At 32.0% G+C, this 22,637-nt stretch overlaps 1 long non-coding RNA gene across 1 annotated transcript in view; it reads left to right on the top strand.

Annotated features, from left to right (window-relative positions):
* The first annotated feature begins 15,820 nt into the window (after nucleotides 1–15,820).
* LOC125854741 (uncharacterized) overlaps nucleotides 15,821–22,637 on the top strand; it is a 199,390-nt gene continuing 192,573 nt past the window's right edge. The window contains exons 1-2 of the long non-coding RNA XR_007445422.1: nucleotides 15,821–15,903; nucleotides 16,338–16,414. This is a non-coding gene — a long non-coding RNA (uncharacterized LOC125854741). The remainder of the gene's footprint in view (nucleotides 15,904–16,337; nucleotides 16,415–22,637) is intronic.

Raw genomic sequence — 22,637 nt, forward strand, 5'->3', positions numbered from 1 at the left:
AGCATCCACATAAGCTAGTATTTCTTATTGTTGGTATTTCGAATATTTTTTCTACGATGAGGTCTAATTCTTTTCCTTTTATTTGTTCAAATATACTATTATCAAATATTATTTTCTGTTCTAAAGATTTTTCGTCTTGATGTTCTTCTTTATTTATTATTTGTATGTCTGCTTCAGTCATTTGTTATATTATAGAATTCTTTATCTGATTCTATTTCTATGTTACTATCTATTTCATTTTCTGATATTTCATATATGTTATCTTCACTTTCTAATTCATAATCTATGTACTTTATTTGTGTATATTTTTCATCGTCTATTATTATTTCCGATATTTGATCTTTTTTTGGATTTTTAGGTAATTTACAATCTCTAGCTATATGTCCTAATTTTTCACAATTATAACAAGTATATTCCGTTAGTTTTCTTTTTGGTCTATATGGTCTTTTGGTTTTGTAGTTTTTTACATAGTACCTTCTTCTTGGTTTTTTATATTTATATTTTGATCTATATTTTTTATTATATTTCTTTCTATTTTTATAATACCTATCCGTACAACCAAATTGGGGTGTTGTTTTATTTTTGCAACATGCTAAGTTTTTTACTAATATTTTTTCCATTTTTATTTCTTCTTTATGCTTTTCACATAGTTCCATAAACCATCGTTGCAAGAATTTCATTATAGCTCCTAATGTGTCCGTTAATTCTGCTTCATTCCAACTTTTTATTACTTTTGAATTAAAAGGTTCTGGTAATTTTGTAAAATATAATTTTCTTATTTCTTTACTTTCTTCTATGCTATATGTTCTTTTATAATAATATTCTCTAAATGCACATGTATATTCATCTATGTAACATATATTACATATTGCTAATTTTGTCATTAGATTCCGATTTATGATTTTTGCTTTATTTTGTTCTTCTACCTCTGTTGTTATACTACTAAATTCATTTCTTATAGCTATTTCGTATTTATATAATATTTCCATGGTTGTAGTGGTTATTCCACCATCAAATTTCTTATTATTTCTTAAAGTTGTTAAGCTTTCACTTGTTAAATTTTGTAGCCATAATTTTACTGTTCCTATAAGTATTCTTTCTATGTATCCTGGTGCCTCTGCTATCACTATCTTGTTATCTATTAATTATTTTGATATGTATCCTATCCATAATTGAATTGTTTTATTTATATCTGTTACACAGTCTAAATCTAAAAATCATGTTGTCCAGTTATTGGTTTGGGCGTCCATTTTCTATTTAATCTTTTATCCCATGTAGTTTTTTCTTTATCATATTGTTCATAATTTTCATTATAATATTTTGGATTAAAATTTTTTGGATCTTTTACTCCTGATGTGCTAGGTTTTTTGTCCATGTCTACGTCTTCTGTATTTACTTCTAAATTCTTTGTATTATCTATGTTTGCTAAAAGTTCCGTATATGTTTCGCTTGTTTCCGAATGTTGTTCTAGATCATCATCGTTTATTTCATCAACTCTTATTTCGGGTAGATTATTTTGGTTATTTTCTTCTTTTTCTCCTAATTCATCTTGTAATTGCAATTTTTCTTTAAATTTAATTATCTCATTTGCTAATTTTGTTTTTTGTTCTTTTTCTTTTTGTTTAATTTCATACATTTCTTTTAATATTGCTAGCTCTTTTTCTAGCTATATTATTTTAGTATTTTTTACTTTTTCTAATTGTTGTACTTCCTTTTTTGCTTGTTGTTTTATTTTTTCAATTTCCGTTCTTCTATCTATTTCTTCATTTTCTTTTGTTATTCTTACCATAGCAGTTAAACTATCTTCTAGTTTTACCGTTTCTTTTTCTAACATTAAACTTATATTGTCACCTATTTTCTTATATCTTCTTCCTAGATTAGAAAATATTATCTTTATTTTTAATCCGTCATAATTTTCATATGTTTTTTCATCTATTGCGTATTCTTCTTTATTCATTTATAAATTATGTTGTAGTTTATATTCTAAGTTATTTATTTGTATTTCTAGATAAAAAATAGTCTTTCTTTGTGCTACTATAGATTTGTGACAAATTCCTGCAAATATATTACTATTAAGTCTATTTTGCCTATGTTCTAATTCTTGTCGTTTTTCTATAATTACTTCATTAAGTTTTTGTCTATATTCGCTATTCTTGTTATTCATTGTATTTTTAAGTATTGAATATATTTATATTCTATTTTAGATATATTATCTATTAATTGATTTAATTTTTCGTTATCAGTCTTTGTGATATTAAGTTGTTTATATTCCGGATATAATTTATTTAATTTTCTTCTTATTTTATTTAATTTTCTACTCGTATGTTTCTTACTGTGTATCGTACTATAATATGCTATCTGAAATATCTGATTGGATTTCAAATTGTTATTCCATTTATCTAAATACTTAATTTTTGTAGAGAGTTTTTTGAAAAGAGCGTTTTTTATATATTAGGCTTCGCCTGCCTTACAATGTTTACGACTGAGTCTATATATAGACATACAAATTAACTATTCTAAACACATATCCTAATACGTTTTTTACATTTGTCCACTACTATTTACTACTATTCATGAATAGTTTCCTATTCTAATCTATTACTATCTTATTAAGACTTATTTACAACCTCGTCTCCTAACTTTTACACTTGTCCTTAATATGCACATGCATAATTTTACCCTTATTGACTAATTTATACTACCTTGTCTTTCTTACAATAATAATGCTGACCATGTTTCTTACCATGTTTGTAAGAAACATAGTAAGAAACATACGAGTAAGAAACTATTCATGAACCTTTCACCTACCAATAAGATGAATTCCGCACCGAAAAATGGTATCAGAGCTATAGATAATAAGAAACATGGTAAGAAACATACGAGTAGAAAATTAAGAAAAATAAGAAGAACATTGAACAAATTATATCCGGAATATAAACAACTTAATATCACAAAAACTAATAACGAAAATTAGATCAATTAATAGATAATATATCTAAAATAAAATATAAATATATTCAATATTTAAAAATACAATGAATAACGAGAATAACGAATATAGACAAAAACTTACTGAAATAATTATAGTAAAAAGACGAGAATTAACACATAGGCAAAGTAGACGTAACAGTAGTATATTTGTAGAAACTTGTCACAAATCTATAATAGCACAGAGAAAGACTATTTTATATTTAGAAATACAAATAAATAACTTAGAATATAAACTACAACATAATTTATAAATGAATAAAGAAGAATATGCAATTGATGAAAAAAACATACGAAAACTATGACGGATTAAAAATAAAGATAATATGTTCTAATCTAGGAAAAAGATATAAGAAAATAGGTGACAATCTAAATTTAATGTTAGAAAAAGAAACGGTAAAACTAGAAGATAGTTTAACTACTATGATAAGAATAACAAAAGAAAATGAAGAAATAGATAGATAAATAGAAATTGAAAAAATAAAATAACAAGCAAAAAAGGAAGTACAACAATTAGAAGAAGTAAAAAATACTAAAATAATAGATCTAGAAAAAGAGCTAGCAATATTAAAAGAAATGTATGAAATTAAACAAAAAGAAAAAGAACAAAAAATAAAATTAGCAAATGAGATAATTAAATTTAAAGAAAAATTGCAATTACAAGATGAATTAGAAGAAAAAGAAGAAAATAGCCAAGACAATCTATACCCAAAATAAGAATTGATGAAATAAACAACGATGATCTAGAACAACATTTGGAAACAAGAGAAACATATACATAACTTTTAGCAAACATACATAATACAAAGAATTTAGAAGTAAATAGAGAAGATGTAGACATGGACGAAAAACCTAGCATATCAGGAGTAAAAAATCCAAAAAATTTTAATCCAAAATATTATAATGAAAACTATGAACAATATGATAAATGAAAAACTACATGGGATAAAAGATTAAGTTAAGAATGGACGCCTAAACCAATAACTGGACAACGTGATTTTTTAGATTTAGACTGTATAGCAGATATATATAAAACACTTCAATTATGGATGTGATACATATCAAAACAATTAATAGATAACAAGATAGTAATAACAGAGGCACCAGGATACATAGAAAGAACACTTATAGGAACAGTAAAATTATGGCTACAAAATTTAACAAGTGAAAGCTTAACAACTTTAAGAAGTAGTAAAAAAATCGATGAAGGAATAGCTACTACATCTATGGAAATACTATATAAATACGAAATAGCTATAAGAAATGAATTTAGTAGTATGACAACAGAGGTAGAAGAACAAAATAAAGAAAAAATCATAAATCGAAATCTAATGACAAAATTAGCAATATGTAATATGTGTTACATAGATGAATATACATGTGCATTTAGAGAATATTATTATAAAGGAACATATGGCATAGAAGAAAGTAAAGAAATAAGAAAATTATATTTTACAAAATTACCAGAACCTTTTAATTCAAAAGTAATAAAAAGTTGGAATGAAGCAGAATTAACAGATACCTTAGGAGCTAGAATAAAATTCTTGCAACGATGGTTTGTGGAACTATGTGAAAAACATAAAGAAGAAATAAAAATGGAAAAAATATTAGTAAAAAACTTGGCATGTTGCAAAAATAAAACAGCTCCTCAATTTGGTTGTACGGATAGGTATTATAAAAATAGAAAGAAATATAATAAAAAATATAGATCAAAATATAAATATAAAAAACCAAGAAGAAGGTACTATGTAAAAAACTATAAAACAAAAAGCCCATATAGACCAAAAAGAAAACTAACGGAATGTATTTGTTATAATTGTGGAAAATTAGGACACATAACTAGAGATTGTAAATTACCTAAAAATCCAAAAAAAAAACAAATATTAGAAATAATAATAGACGATGAAAAATATACGCAGATAGAATACATAGACTATGAATTAGAAAGTGAAGACAGTATATATGAAATATCAGAAAATGATATAGAAATAGAATCAGACAATAAATTCTATAATATAACAAATGACTGAAACAGATATACAAATAATAAACAAAAAAGAACATCAAGATGAAGAATCTTTAGAACAGAAAATAATATTTGATAATAGTATATTTGAACAAATAAAAGGAAAAGCATTAGACCTAAGCGTAGCAAAAATATTTGAAATACCAACAATAAGAAACTGGTTTAAACGACAAAAAGAAGAATATTATGTAGTAAGTCAAAGAGAACATATCATAGATTGCAAATACACTAAAGAAAAGGCCAAAATACCAATAATAAATAAACGAATAATAAATAAAGAAATACAAGATATTAAGGCTAAAAATCCAATTAAATATGTACATTTAGGAGGAACAGAAATACTAATAAAAACATGTTTTAGAGAAGGAATAGATACACCAATAGAAATATACTTAGCAGATGATAGAATTATACAATCCATAGAAAAAAGTATAATAAGTGCGGTAAAAGGTAACCTCATATACCAAAAATTTAAATTTATAATAAGTGCTAACTACTCAGTAGCAATAAATGACAGAAATATAGATAAATTATTAGTATTATATTGGAAAATGTCAGGAATAGAACTAGCCCCAGGAAGTAAAATATTTACAGCTAGATGTAAAAACTTATATGTTTTAACAACAAAACTTAAAATAACAGCAAAAAATAAAATAAATAAAATAAAAATAGAAAATCCTTTTGAAAGAATAGTCACAGTCATAGACAAGAATGACTATAGTTATAATGAAATTGACATAGAAGAAGATTTAGAAATAGTAAAAGAAAGATTAAGCACATCAAAAGGAATAAACATGAACTGTGAAATACCACAAATCTCATAAAAAATGAGTACCTCAAGAAGAATAGATAAAACTCTACAAAAATCAATGGAAGAAGAAATAAAACCACATCATTACTACATAACGGGAATAATGAAACAATGAAAATATTTAATATTAATAGATACAGAACGAGAATAAAACTATATTACAAGAGAATTAGTGACGGAAGATGAAATAATAACTATTGAACAATCATGCCCCGAACTACCAAAAACATTAATGTATACCGAAGAAACTACAAAAAAGCAAATAATCATTGGAGGAGTACCAATAGTGATAAAATTTAAAATATATCAAGGAGATGAAAATATCATTTTAGGAATAAAATGGCTAGAACAAGTTAAACCATATAATCTAGAAGACAAACAGTTAACAATAAATTATGAAAATAAAAGAGTAATAATAAAAAGAAGCTTAGTATGAAAATATACATACTTGCAAAGATAATAATAGAGGGATATTACAATAGATATTATACACCAATGATGGATACGGGAGCAGAAGCTAATATATGTAAATACAATTGTATACCAGAAGATAAATGGGAAAAATTAAAAACACTGATAGTAGTAACAGGATTTAATAATGATGGAAGCATGATCACATATAAGGCAAAAAATATAAAAGTACAAATATGGGATAAGATACTAACTATAGAAGAAATATATAACTTTGAATTAACTACAAAAGAGATGTTATTAGGAATGCCATTTTTAGAAAAATTATACCCACATATAATAACAAAAACACACTGGTGGTTCACAACACCATGTAAACAAAAAATAGGAGCAAAAAGAGTAAATAACAAAAATCGAAAGACAACAGAGTGGATAAAAGGAAGTGAAAAAATTACACAAAAATTAGAAAATATAAAAGACGAAGACTCTAAAATAGAATTAATTATATTCTCTATAGATAAAGAAAAAAGAATCCAAGATAAGTTATAGTTATTATATAGTGAGGATCCTTTACAAGGATGGGAGAAACATAAAACAAAAGTAAAAATTGAGCTAATTGATAATAATAGTATAATAACCCAAAAACCATTAAAGTATAATTTTAATGATTTAAACGAATTTAAGATACATATAAATGAATTACTAGAAAAATGATATATACAAGAAAGCAATAGTAAGCACACAAGCCCGTCATTTATCGTAAATAAACATAGTGAACAAAAAAGAGGAAAAGTAGAATGGTTATTGATTATAGAAACTTAAATGCAAAAACTAAAACATAGAATTACCCGATACCAAATAAAATACTAAAGATAAGACAAATACAAGGATATAATTATTTTAGCAAATTTGATTGTAAATCAGGATTTTACCACTTAAAATTAGTAGAAGAATCTATAAAACTTACAGCATTTACGGTACCGCAAGGATTTTATGAATGGAATGTATTACTATTTGGATATAAAAATGCACCAGGTAGATATCAACACTTTATGGATAACTATTTTAAACAACTAGAAAATTGCGTAGTATATATTAATGATATATTACTATATTCCAAAACACAAGATGAACATATAAGATTATTAGAAAATTTTATACATATTATAGAATATTCAGAAATAAGTCTAAGTAAAAAGAAAGCAGACATAATGAAAAAGCAAATAGAATTTTTAGGAATACAAATAGATAAAAATGTAATAAAAATGCAAACACACATAGTACAAAAAATAATTAACTCAAATGAACAACTAGATACGAAAAAGAAATTATAATCATTTCTAGGACTAGTAAATCAAGTAAGAGAATACATACCAAAATTAGCAGAGAATTTAAAACCATTACAACAAAAATTAAAGAAAGATATGGAATATCAGTTTGATAAAAAAGACCAAATACAAATACAAAAGGTAAAATTATTATGTAAAAACTTACCTAAACTATACTTTCCAGATAAAAACAAAAGATTTACTTATATAATAGAATCAGATGCGAGTGAAAAAAGTTATGGAGGAATATTAAAGTACAGGTATGATGGCAATACGATAGCACATCACTGCAGGTATTATTTAGGAACATTTAATAATACATAAATAAAATGGGAAATAAATAGAAAAGAATTATATTCAGTATATAAGTGTTTATTATCATTTGAACCATATATTGTATATAACAAATTCATTATAAGAACAGATAATACACAAGTAAAATGGTGGCTAACAAAAAAAATACAAGATTCGGTAACAACAAAAGAAATAAGGAGATTGATATTAAATATATTAAATTTTACATTTACAATTGAAGTAATAAAAACTGATAAGAATATTATTGCAGATTACCTATCACGACAAAGCTACTCAGACTGAGACTGAGGAAGAAGACACAATTGAAAAGATACTCAAAGCTATTACTACACTTTGTACAAAAGTGGATAGTATGGACAACGAGATATAAAAGCTAAAGACTAATGAAGATAATTTGAAGTCTAAAGCTAGTATAAGACAACATCATGACTATAAAAATGCGGAGCTATGTCGATCGGAAGACGGAGAGCTAAAAGGTGACGTTGGGAAACACCTAAAAACCCATAACATTTGTTTAAATACAGCTGCAGGTACAAACCAACGAGTTCGTGAAAAACATAAGAACTCAAACTTAAACCAGATATTCGAAAAACCATTTACCTCAAGGCCAACACAAAAAATCATATTGACTATAGAACCACAAACTTCTACATATGCGGATAGCCTACACCATGACAAAAGGACATATAACCATATTACGCGAACCTATATAGAAAATATATACAAAATCCAAACATTTTTAAATCTTAAACCCAGATCTACTACAACCCAAGAACCCAATCAGGATTATTTAACCCAAATATTAAGTTATAATAAACTGATTGCACAACCAAAAACTATCAACTTAGTAAGGACATGCTACAACTATAGACTATTAAATAAGTATATACTTATGATGGAGAGGAACTAAGTGGAATACCGAAATTACATAAAGCATTTATTACATATAAGAGAGTTACTAAGGAAAATTTATTCTATGTAAAATTTTATACGACAACAGCAGAGATATTATACGAAGAAATAAAACCTCAGATATAAGTGGTAAAGATAGGACTAATAAAAGATATGATAATACCGGAAGATATCGAACAACAATCAGAGATACAAAAAAGTGAGATACCCAATTTTTATGCCAATAAGAGAATAATTGGTATATCAACCATCATACAAGAACTAGCAAATAATTATTTAAACGGAAACCCTATATGGAGCTACTATGCAAGAGATTAGTTAATGATTTATTCAAATTCAAGGGAATTAAGGAAAGCAGATATGGATGACGTCCAAAGATGGATTTTATCATTGCTAAAAACAGAAGAACGACCTACCACAAGAGCACTAAAAGCAGGATTTATTTCAATAGAATTATTAACCAGATATTGCAAACTAATTGGACACAAATACCCTGATCACATATGTTCTAAATGCAACAGTGAAGATAACTTAATTCCAGATGTCGATTTAGAGTAAAAGAAGACGATGAAGATAAGATGCAGACAAGACAAGATAAGATATGGACAAAATAAAAAAGATAAGATGACAGACAAAGTGGCAGAAAAGATAAAGGAAAGTTAAAATTTTTTTTGACTAAATTATGTAAATAACGTGACAACATAAATTATTAGTCAGCATTATTATTGTAAGAAAGACAAGGTAGTGTAAAATAGTCAATAAGTGTAAGATTATGCATGTGCATATTAAGGACAAGTGTAAAAGTTAGGAGACAAGGTTGTAAATAAGTCTTAATAAGATAGTAGTAGATTAGAATAGGAAATTATTCATGAATAGTAGTAAATAGTAGTGGACAGATGTAAAAAAGGTATTAGGATATGCATTTAGAATAGTTAATTTGTATGTCTATATATAGACTCAGTCGTAAACATTGTAAGGCAGGCGAAGCCTAATATATAAAAAACGCTCTTTTCAAAAAACTCTCTACAAAAATTAAGTATTTAGATAAATAGAGCAACAATCTGAAATCCAATCAGATATTTCAGATAACATGAATAAGCAAGAAGTAAAGGTATATTGTTCAAAAAATATGCAGAACTAATTTCATATATTCCTGAATATCATATATATGATTGAATAAATTTATGTTAGTTATTATGTATTAGAATTATTTGAATCATGATTTCTAGTTTATTAGCACACTGGAAACGGGAGAAAATTTCTATACTATGCTATCCTAATGTTGAAACCGGTAGGCGAAGAAAGCCGTGTAGGGGAATAAACAAAGTTGAGACGCTGATAAAAAGGAAGTATCCGCTAAAGTACAATGCTAGTAGTGACAGGAGAACATGATAAACAGATAATCTAGTTCATAATGATCTAATATGAATTTAATCAATTATGAATATGATAGGAAGGAATAATTTAAAAAAAACCTGCATGATAAAGAACACGACTACATACGTTCATGATGAAATGATAAAAAACTATGAAACTTTAATCTTATATATACTTAAAGATATAAAAATAATTGAATTAAGAAGAATCATATGGGAAAAAATATTTAATGATGACGAATAAGAAGATATATTGAACCAACAGTGGTATGAAATAGACCTACATGATTTAGACTACGAAAGAATAGAATGATATGATTTAGAAATAAATTCAGATTAAAATGAACTACGAATATTTACAATATTGGATAGAATCTATGGAAAACATAAAACTATTAGAACAATTAATGAAGGAAAATTTATATATGTACCAAAGAACCCAAGATATGTCATACCTAGAATATATCATAAATAATATTAAAGAGATATCAAGATTAAGACACTTAACAAAAGAGCACCGAAAAATGGTATCAGAGCTATGGATAATAAGAAACATGGTAAGAAACATATGAGTAGAAAATTATGCATGAACCTTTCACCTACCAATAAGATGAATTCCGCACCGAAAAATGGTATCAGAGCTATGGATTAAAAATAAAGATAATATTTTCTAATCTAGGAAGAAGATATAAGAAAATAAGTGACAATCTAAATTTAATGTTAGAAAAAGAAACAGTAAAACTAGAAGATAGTTTAATTGCTATGATAAGAATAACAAAAGAAAATGAAGAAATAGATAGAAAAACAGAAATTGAAAAAATAAAACAACAAGCAAAAAAGGAAGTACAACAATTAGAAGAAGTAAAAAATACTATATTTTATACTAGATTATATTAAAAATAGTAACCTTTTAACATTGAAGAGATGTGCCTTTTACCGAAGGGTTATGACTTTTTCGAAGGATTGTGACTTTTTTGAAGAGTTGTGACTTTTCTGAGAGGGCACAACAAATATATGTTTATACTATCCTTTGTTAGCTATGAATATAGGGTCTTAGAGAGCTCGAATTTTTAGTCTTTCACCTTAGTTTTTTTATAATAATTATTATTGAACTGAATATTTTTGAATATTTATTTTGTGTATTTTATCTCTATTAGACTTCTTTAATTAGATTTTGTATAAAATTTTGTATTTATATTTTGACTAAAAAAATTAGTTCAAATCCTTGAACTTTTAAAATAGTTATACTATTTAGCATGAGATATACGTGCAACACACATGATCGAGAACTAGTATATTATACTGAAAGTGGAAAGCTCTAAAGTGCAAAGTTGAATTACCATTTTACCCCTAAACTAAATTAAAATGCTATAAAATATATAATTAATTTAATATCAAATAGAATTTTTATAGTTTTTGTACTAATACTGCATATAATAATGGTGTATACAATAATCAATTAGACAAATAAATATAATAGAATAATTTTCTACAATTACTGCAGGCCATTCAATATTTTGGTTGCTTTCCAACTTCCTTAGAATTCATTTTCATTTTTCTATACATATTTAATGTCTAGGTGTTCCTTTCAACTTTTATAAATTGTCAAATGTAACTATTGAACTGTTGCAGATCTTTGGTATTCTATTATTCTGGGACGATAAGATTTCTAGAGTCACAACTACTAGTGGAGTATACAAAGGGCATGGATGACCTTAGTAATGTTATTCTCTAGGAGTTTTGGCAGTACAATGCATTACATAATTTGCTGTGAAATCTTTTTTTTTCATCCATATAAATTGGCCTTAAAATTCTTAAATTTATTGTTTTTTTTAGTTTGTTGAATGGTTTAACATTATATTGATGTGAATTAGTTTTGTTATAAATAAAAATAGACAATCAACTTGGAGTTGAGTTACAGGGTTGTGTTTAGCTTTTCAGTAGTAATTTGCCATTGTTTTAAATGCTAATGTGCATTATATTGCATTATTCAAATCAAATCATAACCACCCACGGTGGTTGGCAAACCCACTACCAAGTTTATGGTGATACACTCAGATTTCAAGTAGGAATGAGCATCCTCTGAGACACACAATCAGGCCGGTGATGCTCATACTTGACATGTTGGCAAGTCAAGCACCTAGCCACAAACTCCACAATGTCCCTCTTCATACAGCACCACCAATAATGTTGACTAAATTCGTGGTACATCTTGGCCACTCCCTGTGAATAGAGTACCTCGAACAATGTGCCTCCCCTAATATCAGTCTAACCAACTCACCCATCTTTGGCATACAAATCCTGCCCCCAATCCTTACCACTCCCTCAGAATGAAATGTCACTTTCTTTACTCCAACCTTCAACACCTTCTCTCAAATAATACATACCTTTTCATCATCAAACTATCTCTCTATAATCTTCTCAGTTAAAGAAGATCAGGGCTTAACAAAGGCAATAACACCACAATCCGTTGAAATCTGCAATCAAATAAGACTGTTAACATCCCTAGTCGACGGTCTTTCATCCACTCATATCGCGGCAAGACTCCCCATGCAAGAAGTCTTCCTACTTAATGCATCTTCTACAAGATTGTCCTTCCATGGGTAATAAAAGTAGTCATGTCATAGTCGTTTAAAAACTCAAGCCACCTACAGTGCCTCAAGTTCAGATCCCTCTGACTAAATATATATTGAAGGCTCCTATGATAGATGAAGACCTTGCATTTCACACCATATAAGTAGTGATGCCACAACTTAAGCACAAACACCTCTGTCGCCTACTCCATATCATGGGTAGGATAGTTCTTTCTCACGAGTCTTCAACTATCTCAAAGCATAAGCAATTACTTTACCCTTTTGAGTCAGTGGTCCACCTAGACCAACTCCTGAAGAATCAAAATACACATTAAAGCCCTCACTCTCCTTGGGTAAAGTTAAAATAATATACAAGGTCCATAAAGTCTTGAGCTTTGGAAGCTCGCCTCACACTAGAAACCCACACTCTTCTGAGTTAATCCAGTCAATGGGGCAGCAATAGTAGATAAACCTTGCACAAACCGCCTGTAGCAGCCTGCCAACCCCAAAAACTATGAATCTCAGTTGGAGAAGTAGGTCTTGTCCAACCTGTAGCTGCCTCAATCTTGGCCAGATCCATTCTAATACCCTCATTGGACACACGTGTCCCAAGAATGCCACTGAATCAAGTCAAAACTCTAACTTGGAGAATTTTGTATACAATTTCTCCTACTTCAACATGTGAAGCACTATCATCAAGCGATGAACATGATCCTCTTGAGTCTTGGAATACACTAAGAAGTCATTGATGAATACAATCACAAAGGAATCTAAGTACGGGTGAAACACTCGTTCATCAACTCCACGAACATTGCAGAGACATTAGTCAACCCAAAGAACATCACCAAGAAATCATAAGGGCATACCTGGTCTTAAAAGTTGTCTTAGGGACATCTGATGCCCTAATCCTCAATTTATGTAACCTGACCTCAAGCCTATCTTGGAAAGCAAAACTGCCCCTGAAGATGATCAAACAAATCATCAATACACGGAAGAGGATACTTGTTCTTAATTGTGACCTTATTCAACTGTCTATAATCGCACATCCTCAAAGACCCATCATTCCATTTCACAAATAAGACCGGTGCACCCCCAAAGTGACATGCTATGACAATTAACCCCCTTACTTAGTAGACCTTCAACTACTCCTTCAACTCTATTGGGCCATGTGATAAGTAGGAATAGAGATGATCTTAGTGTACGACACCAAATCAATAACAAGATTTATGTCTCTATCAGGAGGAACATACAAAAGATCAGTAGGGAATACATTTGTATACTGCTGAAGTATGGGAATGGACTCCATGAGAGGTAGCTCAACGCTAGTGTCGCGGATAAAAGAGAGGTAAGATAAACACCCTTTATCAACCAATCTCTGAGTATGGGGGGAAGAAATAGCCTTACTCAGGTAAGGACCACTAGCAGACATCAACTCAGCCCATAGAACACCAGGCATCACTAAGGTCACCATCTTAACATTTTCAATCAAAAGTAGCATGATAAGGAGAGAGAAAATACATACCGAAAATGACATAGGAATCTACTTGCCAAGGTAAGAATTTGTATCATTTATTCTAGCTAAAGTGAATCCACTAGCTTAGATCATTTAAGACAATCCTACGGGGGCATGTAGTTTGAGACAAGGAGATTGCTTCTAGAGACCAGGCATCTACAAATGGGAGAGCCTCCATCTCAAAGTTCTCTCGGTGCTAAGTAAATCCCAATGGAAAAGATACAATCACAATCACATCAAAATACAGACTATCAATCAATCATAAGTTCATAATTAGAGTAGCTCCTTTCAAATTCATGATTTCATAAAAAATTTCATAGTAGACACTTACTTTTTAAGCATCCAAATAATAATTCCATTCAAATATAATAAAACCTTTCACAAATCATTGATACTTTATCTTGAAAACATCGTTTAGCCATGAATCATTCTTTTCATAAAATATGCATAAATCCTATGACAAATTCATGATCGTAAGCCATAAGTTCATAAGCATTGTTTATAGCTAAAGTTCATAAATTAGGCATAGACATGGGCCATATGAAATCGATTGAAAATCATGTAATTGAGTAAAATAATTCATAATAAGATTGAATATTAATAATAAATCTAATAAAGAGGACCCATGAGAATTCGCATGAAACCTTAAGAGAATTGAATAAAATCAATTTAGGGGATTGAGATCCTTTGGGACCCAATAGATGAAAGAAATCCATTGGTGAAATCCCACAAACCTTAGTATTCAAAGCCCAAAATCAATGGAGAATAAACCCTTGAAGCTCTTAAAATCCTAACCTTCACCTTGAGAACTCTTGAGATAAATTTGGAGAAGAGGACTTGAGGGATTTGGGAGAATTGAGTGAATGAGAGGACTTCAGCTTAGTCTTTAGAGTAAATATTCTTATAGGGGAAGTTATAAGGTCAAAATGTAATGACCCTCCAGGTCATTTTTAAATTAAAGCATTCATTGCATCATTTAGAGCATTCCTGTAGCGACCCCAAGTCATTTATGACTTGCTGGCACTGACTGTTCGGTCGTCTGGTCGTTCGTTTGGGTTTTAGGCCCGTTTCCCTGTTTTGGAGATTTTTATAACTTGAAAAGTTGACTTTGGTCAACCTTCTTGGAAGTCGTGCTCAGATGAAAATTCTGACAGCTAGGTTAGCTTCGGAATATCGATTTTGGTCTAGAACGACCCTTTGTTCACTTCCCGAGGCTTTAGATGGCAGTTGTGGAATCTGGCTCAAAACGATACTGGGTGTGGGACCCACTTTTCATCGAAGCGGTCTCCAAATAGAAATTCCGCCTTCACCGTTGTGTCCGAAATATCATTTCCAATCAGATTCCATATATGGTTTGTATTTTTCCGACTCCGAACGAGTTCGAAACATCGAAATTTAAGTTTGAAGGGTTGTAGAATTTTAACGCGGCGGTGACGTGGCAGAGCCACGCGACGCCACGCGGCAGCAGATGGAAATCTGGAAATTTCCAGATTTTAGGACGATTTTCGTCCATTTTTTCCCCTCATCTTCAACTTAAGATTTCTCCTTCATTTTGAGTTCAAATCAGGTGCTTCAAAAGGCTAACTTCAAGAGAATTTCATGGGGAATCTAGAGGTGATCTCAGAAACGCGAGGGGAGGCTTCGTTTGAGGTAAGGAATCGAATTTAGCCACTGCTAGAGTGATGTTCGGATTGAATTGTTGTTGAATTTTGAAATGTGAGATCTTGATCATCTTAGGTCCATTTTGAGTCATTCTTGAGACTAACTTGTAGAGTTTTTCGCAAGGATCGTCGTGGTATAATCTGTTTGGATTGAAAGCGTCTCGTTTTTCCAGAAATTGGTGATCAAGGGGCTACCAATTTTAATTGTTGTGGCTGATTTGCTATGCTTTAGGAATCTGTTTGTACTAAAATTTTGGGGTATTAGTTTAGTAAGGTATTTGGGACGTTGTCACGGATTCATTTTCGGGATTCCAATTGTGGGTCCCACAATCCTGTTTTAGACCCGATTTTGGGTCCGTCTCCGAAAAATATAATTTTAGTGTCAACATATTCGTAATGATGAGGTGATTAACCTTTTGTTAGTGGGGAAGCATTTGGAGACCATTTGGAGGGGAAAAGATCCGGTACCGTGAGTTGGAGCACGCGTGGTCGGCTTTCAGGTAGGCTATGGCTTTCTCTCGTGAGATTGAGCATGTTTAGGCATTTGTTATTGATTTTCTTGAGTATGGAGGGGTTCGGGTGTTGAGCATGCTAAATTTCTATAATCCCTACCTTAGACCTTATTTCGGGAAAGTGTTGGATTATGACAGCATGTCTCTTGATATTATTGAACATCCATACCTTGTGGTGTATATGATAATATTGATTTGAAGTATGTTTGGCCTTAGTCTAGGCTTAGACTATGCGAGGTTTCGGATGTCGTTGGGCAGTAGAACTTTTTCCGACGTCGTTTCGGACGGTCAGCTCCTTATAGACTGATATAGCAGACTTGAGTCTGATAGTCTGAGTCTTAGCTAGGTGGTAACTCAGCTTATGACCTTGTATCCATAATTCCCTGCTTTTCTATCGGCTACAGTACCCGGTTAAAGTCCGTGGTCCAGCTTACTTATGTCCAGGCTTAGCTACAGTACCCGGTTAGAGTCCGTGGTCTAGCTTACCTGTGATCTGGTTTTGGCTACAGTACCCGGTTAGAGTCCGTGGTCCAGCTCACCCGTGCTCGACCTTTGGCTACAGCACCCGGTTCGAGTCCGTGGTCCAGCCCATATAGGTTGACTCATTAGCTATAGTACCCGGTTCGAGTCCGTGGTCCAGCTTGCACGTGGTGTTTTCCCAATTCCTCACTAAAGCTTCAGTTAGTCTTGATTATTCTCATCTGTAGGTTGAGGTTTTGGAGGTTGGAGAGATTTCGATTAAAGTCCGGGACGTAATGAGATCTTGGAATATAATTGGGAATGGTTCAGTTAAAAGTCCAGAAATTGGTAATATTGTGATAGACCTTCTAGCTCCATTATTTTACTTCAACTGTCGGTGCATCTGTCGGACTTATGGGGGTTCGTGCAGGTGGTTTCTTTTATTGTGCACGAGCGTACCCGTCGGGTTTATGGGAGCCCGATGGAGTTAGTTAGATTACTTGTCTTTATTGCCTGTACGCTCGTGTACATACCCACATTTACTACCTTTTGCACTTGATGTGACCCTTTATTTGCATTTCAGTTCACTTTTGCTTATCTTGCTCAGTCGGCCTATGATGCCTACTAGGTACCTGTTGTTTTGGTACTCATGCTACGCTCTGCATCTATTTTGTGATGCAGGTCCGAGCAATAGTAGCCAGCATTGATCGAGCTTGGAGTAGACTTATCCGGAGACGGAGGTGAGCACACGACGTTTTATACTATTTCAGTCTCCATCTGTATATATAGACTTGTCTTTTTCCTTTCGAGACAGTCCAGTCTCTGTTGTCCAGTTTTGGGACTTGTACTCATTTTGTAGTAGCTTTGTACTGGTGACTTCCAGGTTCTGGGAGGGATCTTTATTTGTATATATGTTTTGGGTTGCTTCCGCCTGTTTATATTGTTATTTTCCTACTCTTGTTTAATTTCTACCCTCAGACCCATTACTTGTTGTTCCGGGTTACGGGTTGGCTTACCTGCTGGTGGGTTATAGTAGGTGCCATCATGACTTGATAAATCGGGTCGTGACACAAAAAGACATAGTATAGGGGTTAACTGAGTAGGAAAGATCAAAACACCATTACTTAAAAATTGTCAAGTGACTCATATGGTTCTGACCTATGGTCTGTAGGACTTTCTACGGGCCGTCCTTGTCAACCGTAGAGTTATTTTCTGGGACCTAAATTACTGGGAAAATCCTATGAGATCCTGATGAGTCAGAGATTTTGACTCATTTATGGCTTAATATTCATAGTTTTAGTATCCTCCATGCCTATTTAATGATCTAAACTGATGTTAAAATACTAATTTGCAGCAATGAAGACAAAAGAACAAGGCAAGGATATTACTGGGCAAAAAGGAGAAAACAACTGAATAAAGCTGACGTAAAGCAAGGCAGAGGCTCGCCAAAGCCACTCAGTGAGTCATTGAGTGGCTTTTTAGCTTGCCAAAAGTAATAGCAGGCCAGCCCATGGAAAAATCCAACTCGACGAGGAGATTGGAGTTTTGGTGACGCGATGAAAGTTTTGATCGCCTAAAGTCAGAGAATGGAAGAGTGGAAAAACCAATCCAAGAAAGCGATAGAAAGGAGAATTCGCCACATCGCCGACCTGGTCGACGAAGCCCGACTTATTTTGCCGAGTGGCTCCAAAGATGAAAATCTGGAAACGTATAAATTAAATTTTAAAAATAAGAAAAAGGAGTTCCGATGTTTTTGAGAGTTCCCACATTGTCCAGTTCTAGGTTTTTGATCCCTAACATTGTTTTTTTGAGTAGAAATTTAGGGTTTAATTGATTTTGAACTCAATTTGGTAACTATTACTTGATCTGATTTGGATCAGGTTTACAAATTCTAATTACGCTGAGGGTTTTAGAAGAGAGTTCAAGAAGAGAAAAGAGGAGAAAAAAGGGAAGGTTCAAGCCGTTCATCAAGGTTCTTGCAAAATCGAGGATTTGTTTCACCAAATTGAGGTATGTAAGCTTTCATAGTATTGGGTTTGTTCGCCCTCACACCAATTATGTAAACTCTTGCCCATAAATTCATTCTTAAAGTTGATTATTGAGTTCTTGAGAAGTTCTTGAGTTAAATTGATAAATTGAGGACTTGGAAATCCTTGAGGTGAGGGTTTTGCACAATAGATGAGTTTTTTGACTAGTTCTTTGTCTGGGTTTCACTGAAAGTGTGTTGGTCTATGTGAATTCATGAATTTTTGCCTTAGATTTGCAGTGGGTACGAGTTGAATCGAGTTTGGGAGGAGAGGTAAAGATCGGGCAAATAATTGGACCCAGGTCCGTGTCGCGGAGGCGCTTAGAGTTTCACTCCCAAGATAATTACCTCCCTCTCCGCGTCGCGGAGAGGATACAGAGTCATCTGACACAAAAATTATTTCGCAACCAAATATTTAATTCCATATCTGCATCGCGCCAGTGTTCTTTAAATTAGATCTTCACTCGATCTTATGATCAACTATCTCAACCCTCCTAAATCATTCGGAGGTCCTACAATCCAAAGTATAATTCTTGAATTCACATTTCAAATTCAAGATAGTGTTAAAAGTTAAGTAGTGAGAGTTCTTTCGAGTCATTTTGAGAAGTCATTTACAATCTTTTAAACTTGTTTTAAGACTTGAGTACTTGAGTTGAGGAAGAGTAAAGTTGAGTTTCATTTTCTTAAAAATAAATTTATGGGAACAAAGTATTCCCAAGAGTAAATGTTTTTACATGTAAGAAAATAGGAAACACCGATTTCCAAAAGGAGTTCATGAGGAGTTTTGAGTTCTATCTCTTTTAAGAGAAAATAATCTCAAACTAGAGGATGAGGAAATTTTTTTATAAAAAAAACATATGAGCTAATTTATATTTTCGGAGTAGTATGGAGCACCGATATGGGGGAGAGTTCAAACAACTTACAACCCCCATAAACCATGTAGCCAACATGGGTAGAAAAGGGTTATGCTTTTTAGATGATTTCTTATTGCTTTTAAACATAGCTTAGTGGATCCACTTCGTTGAGGAGTTCTATACCCCAAAAATGTATAGGACAGTTCTAATAGCATGGGCGAGACGTCGTATCATCATATCGCTCATAGTGATGGTTGTCGGTTAGTGAATCTCCTAGACAAAGTTTATTTTGTATTTTTTTACATACAAACTGAGTTATATGGCATTTTCCAATACATTGAGTTGTGATCTTGTGGTTTAAAAGCTTTTATTTATATTACATTATTGTTATTGCTTTTATATTAAATGAATTGAGATTGAGTTGAGGTTGAGTTGAGTTGAGTTGAGAAGAGGTAAGTTGTTTCTTCAGTTTCAGTTCAAGCTTATGTCATGTTTAGATTTCTCCTTGCATGCTCATACATTCAATGTATTGACGACATTTGGCCTGCATCTTTCATGATGCCGATACAGGTAACTAGGATCATCAACTAGCGCTTTGTTGATCCAGTGGCAGTTCCAGAATTGTTTGTGAGCCTCATTGCTGTCAATGGATCCCTCATTTATGTTTTATCATTTCAATTTTGTTACTAAGATGGTGTGGGTCTTGTCCCGACGTCTATCTAGTTAGCAGAGGCTTAATAGATAGATAGACAGTGGTTCATGAGTCTTTTTCATTTTATTTAGTGATGTTCTAGACTTGAGTTGCCCTTGGGGCCAGTTGAATGTGTCTTTAAACATTCCAGAGTTTATCATTTTGAGACAGTTGAGTAGATTTTATTTTTAAAGTTATTTTATTATTCAGTAAGTTTTCCACTGAGTAGTGTGCCAGGACAAGGGTTCGCTTGAGGCCAACAATGGTTCTCGAGTGCCTCTAGCACCCAGGGTGTAGGCTCGGGGTGTGACAGTTAAAGAATCTCCCAAATAAGAGTAAAAGAGTTTATTATTATATTTTTAAATACATTGAGTTATTATCTACTGTTTTAAAAGCTTTCTTTATAATGCATCTTTATTATTGCTTTTATATTGAACTGAGTTGAGTATTTCAGAGTATCTTTAAGTATCCTTGAGTTGAGTCGAGTCGAGTCGAGTTAAGTTGAGATGAGGTGAGTAAGTTCTTCCTTTATTATTAAGTTCAAGCTTATGTCTGTACTTTAGAGATCCCCTTGCAGGCTCGTTCATTCCATGTACTGATGCCATTAGTCCTGCATCTTTCATGATGCAGATACAGGTAATCATGGTCGTCAATAGGTGCTTCATTGATACCACTTGCAGTTTGAGTTAGCTTTGGTGAGCTTCCTTGCATCCGGAGGATTCCATTTACTTTTCAGTTTTGCTAGGAAGTCGTGGGTCTTGTCCCGACTTCTATCTTTGTCATTTAGAGGTTTCATAGATAGACATTAGTAGTTGAGGAGTCTTGTCTTTTCAATTGTTAATGCTTAAGACTTGTGTTGCCTTCTTTTGGCCAGAGAATGTTCTAATACATTATGATTTATTTCTTTTAAAGACATTTAGTAAAGTTTTGTTTTAAGCTCATTTATCGTTGAGTAAGTCTTCCGCTGAGAGTTTAGTCAGGCCAAGTCTTCGCTTAGAGCCAACAATGGTTCTCTAGTGCCGGTCACATCCAGTGTGTAGGCTCGGGGAGTGACACTTTTTATCAATTGCCGGCAAAGACCTCAACATCATAATACTTGCTGGAAAAGATCTTTGCATCATCAGTCATCACATGTCTCATCATGCAGTTCACAATCAAGACACACAAGCAATATCATACCACATAGAAGAGACACAAAATTATACACGATTCAAGTCCGCACTCATGTTTTCAAGCATTTCATCAATTAAGTAACAAGGGTTACAAGAAGGAAATATACATCATCATTTCAACACATAGCCCTTTTCCTTTCAACCCCTTTTTATTCATTTATATGTAATAAGTGGACAATTTAACCCTTCACTTCATTCTTATTACTCCCTACACACGCAAGAAACAAGGAGGCATACGAATTCAACTAGAATGCGAAGTTTAGGAAGCCACTTGCCTTAAGCCAAAGAGAAATCACTCCAAAAGCTGAGTCTTCCCCTTCCAAATCACTTCTGAAGCCATACAATCTAAAATAATCAAGTACTCACCACCCATCAGAAATAACACTTCCCACATAAATTATATAGAGAAAAGGGTCAAACAACTCAAAACCCAACATCCATATGGAGGTTGGAATCCAGAAAAAAGTACTTGAAATTAATACTCAAAGCTTTAACAACTCATTAGGAATAATTATTTCGAAAATGTGCTTCAAATCAGTTTATAAACTCTTTTTTACTCCAAAGCTTAAGTTCATTAAGAAACCCCAAATTATCAACCCAAAATCTTGATTTAAACTTATAAATTTAATATTAATAATGGGTAATCGACGTATTAGAGTTAAGAAACATTACCCAAAAGATTTCCCTCAAAAATCTGATCCAAATCGCCTTCCCAAAGCTATCAAAACTCAAAAATGGTGAATGGGGTTGAAACCCCAATTTTAAGAAACAATTCATCCCAGTTCTCAATTGGTCATCGCGATCGCGACCCAAAAGTCAAACAATTGCGATGAGTAACACAGTAATAAAGTTGACTACTATGATCGTGGAAAGACCTTCGCGATCACGATGGTCCCCAGTACTTCGGTCCATGTATCATCAACTGAGGGTGAGGGAATTTGAAATTCCTAAGACAATTTTTCAAATTCGGTACGGTCATTACAAGTGTTTGGTGATGTCATTTGGGTTG

The sequence above is a fragment of the Solanum stenotomum genome, chromosome 2 (genome assembly GCF_019186545.1).
Source record: "Solanum stenotomum isolate F172 chromosome 2, ASM1918654v1, whole genome shotgun sequence".
NCBI lineage: Eukaryota > Viridiplantae > Streptophyta > Magnoliopsida > Solanales > Solanaceae > Solanum > Solanum stenotomum.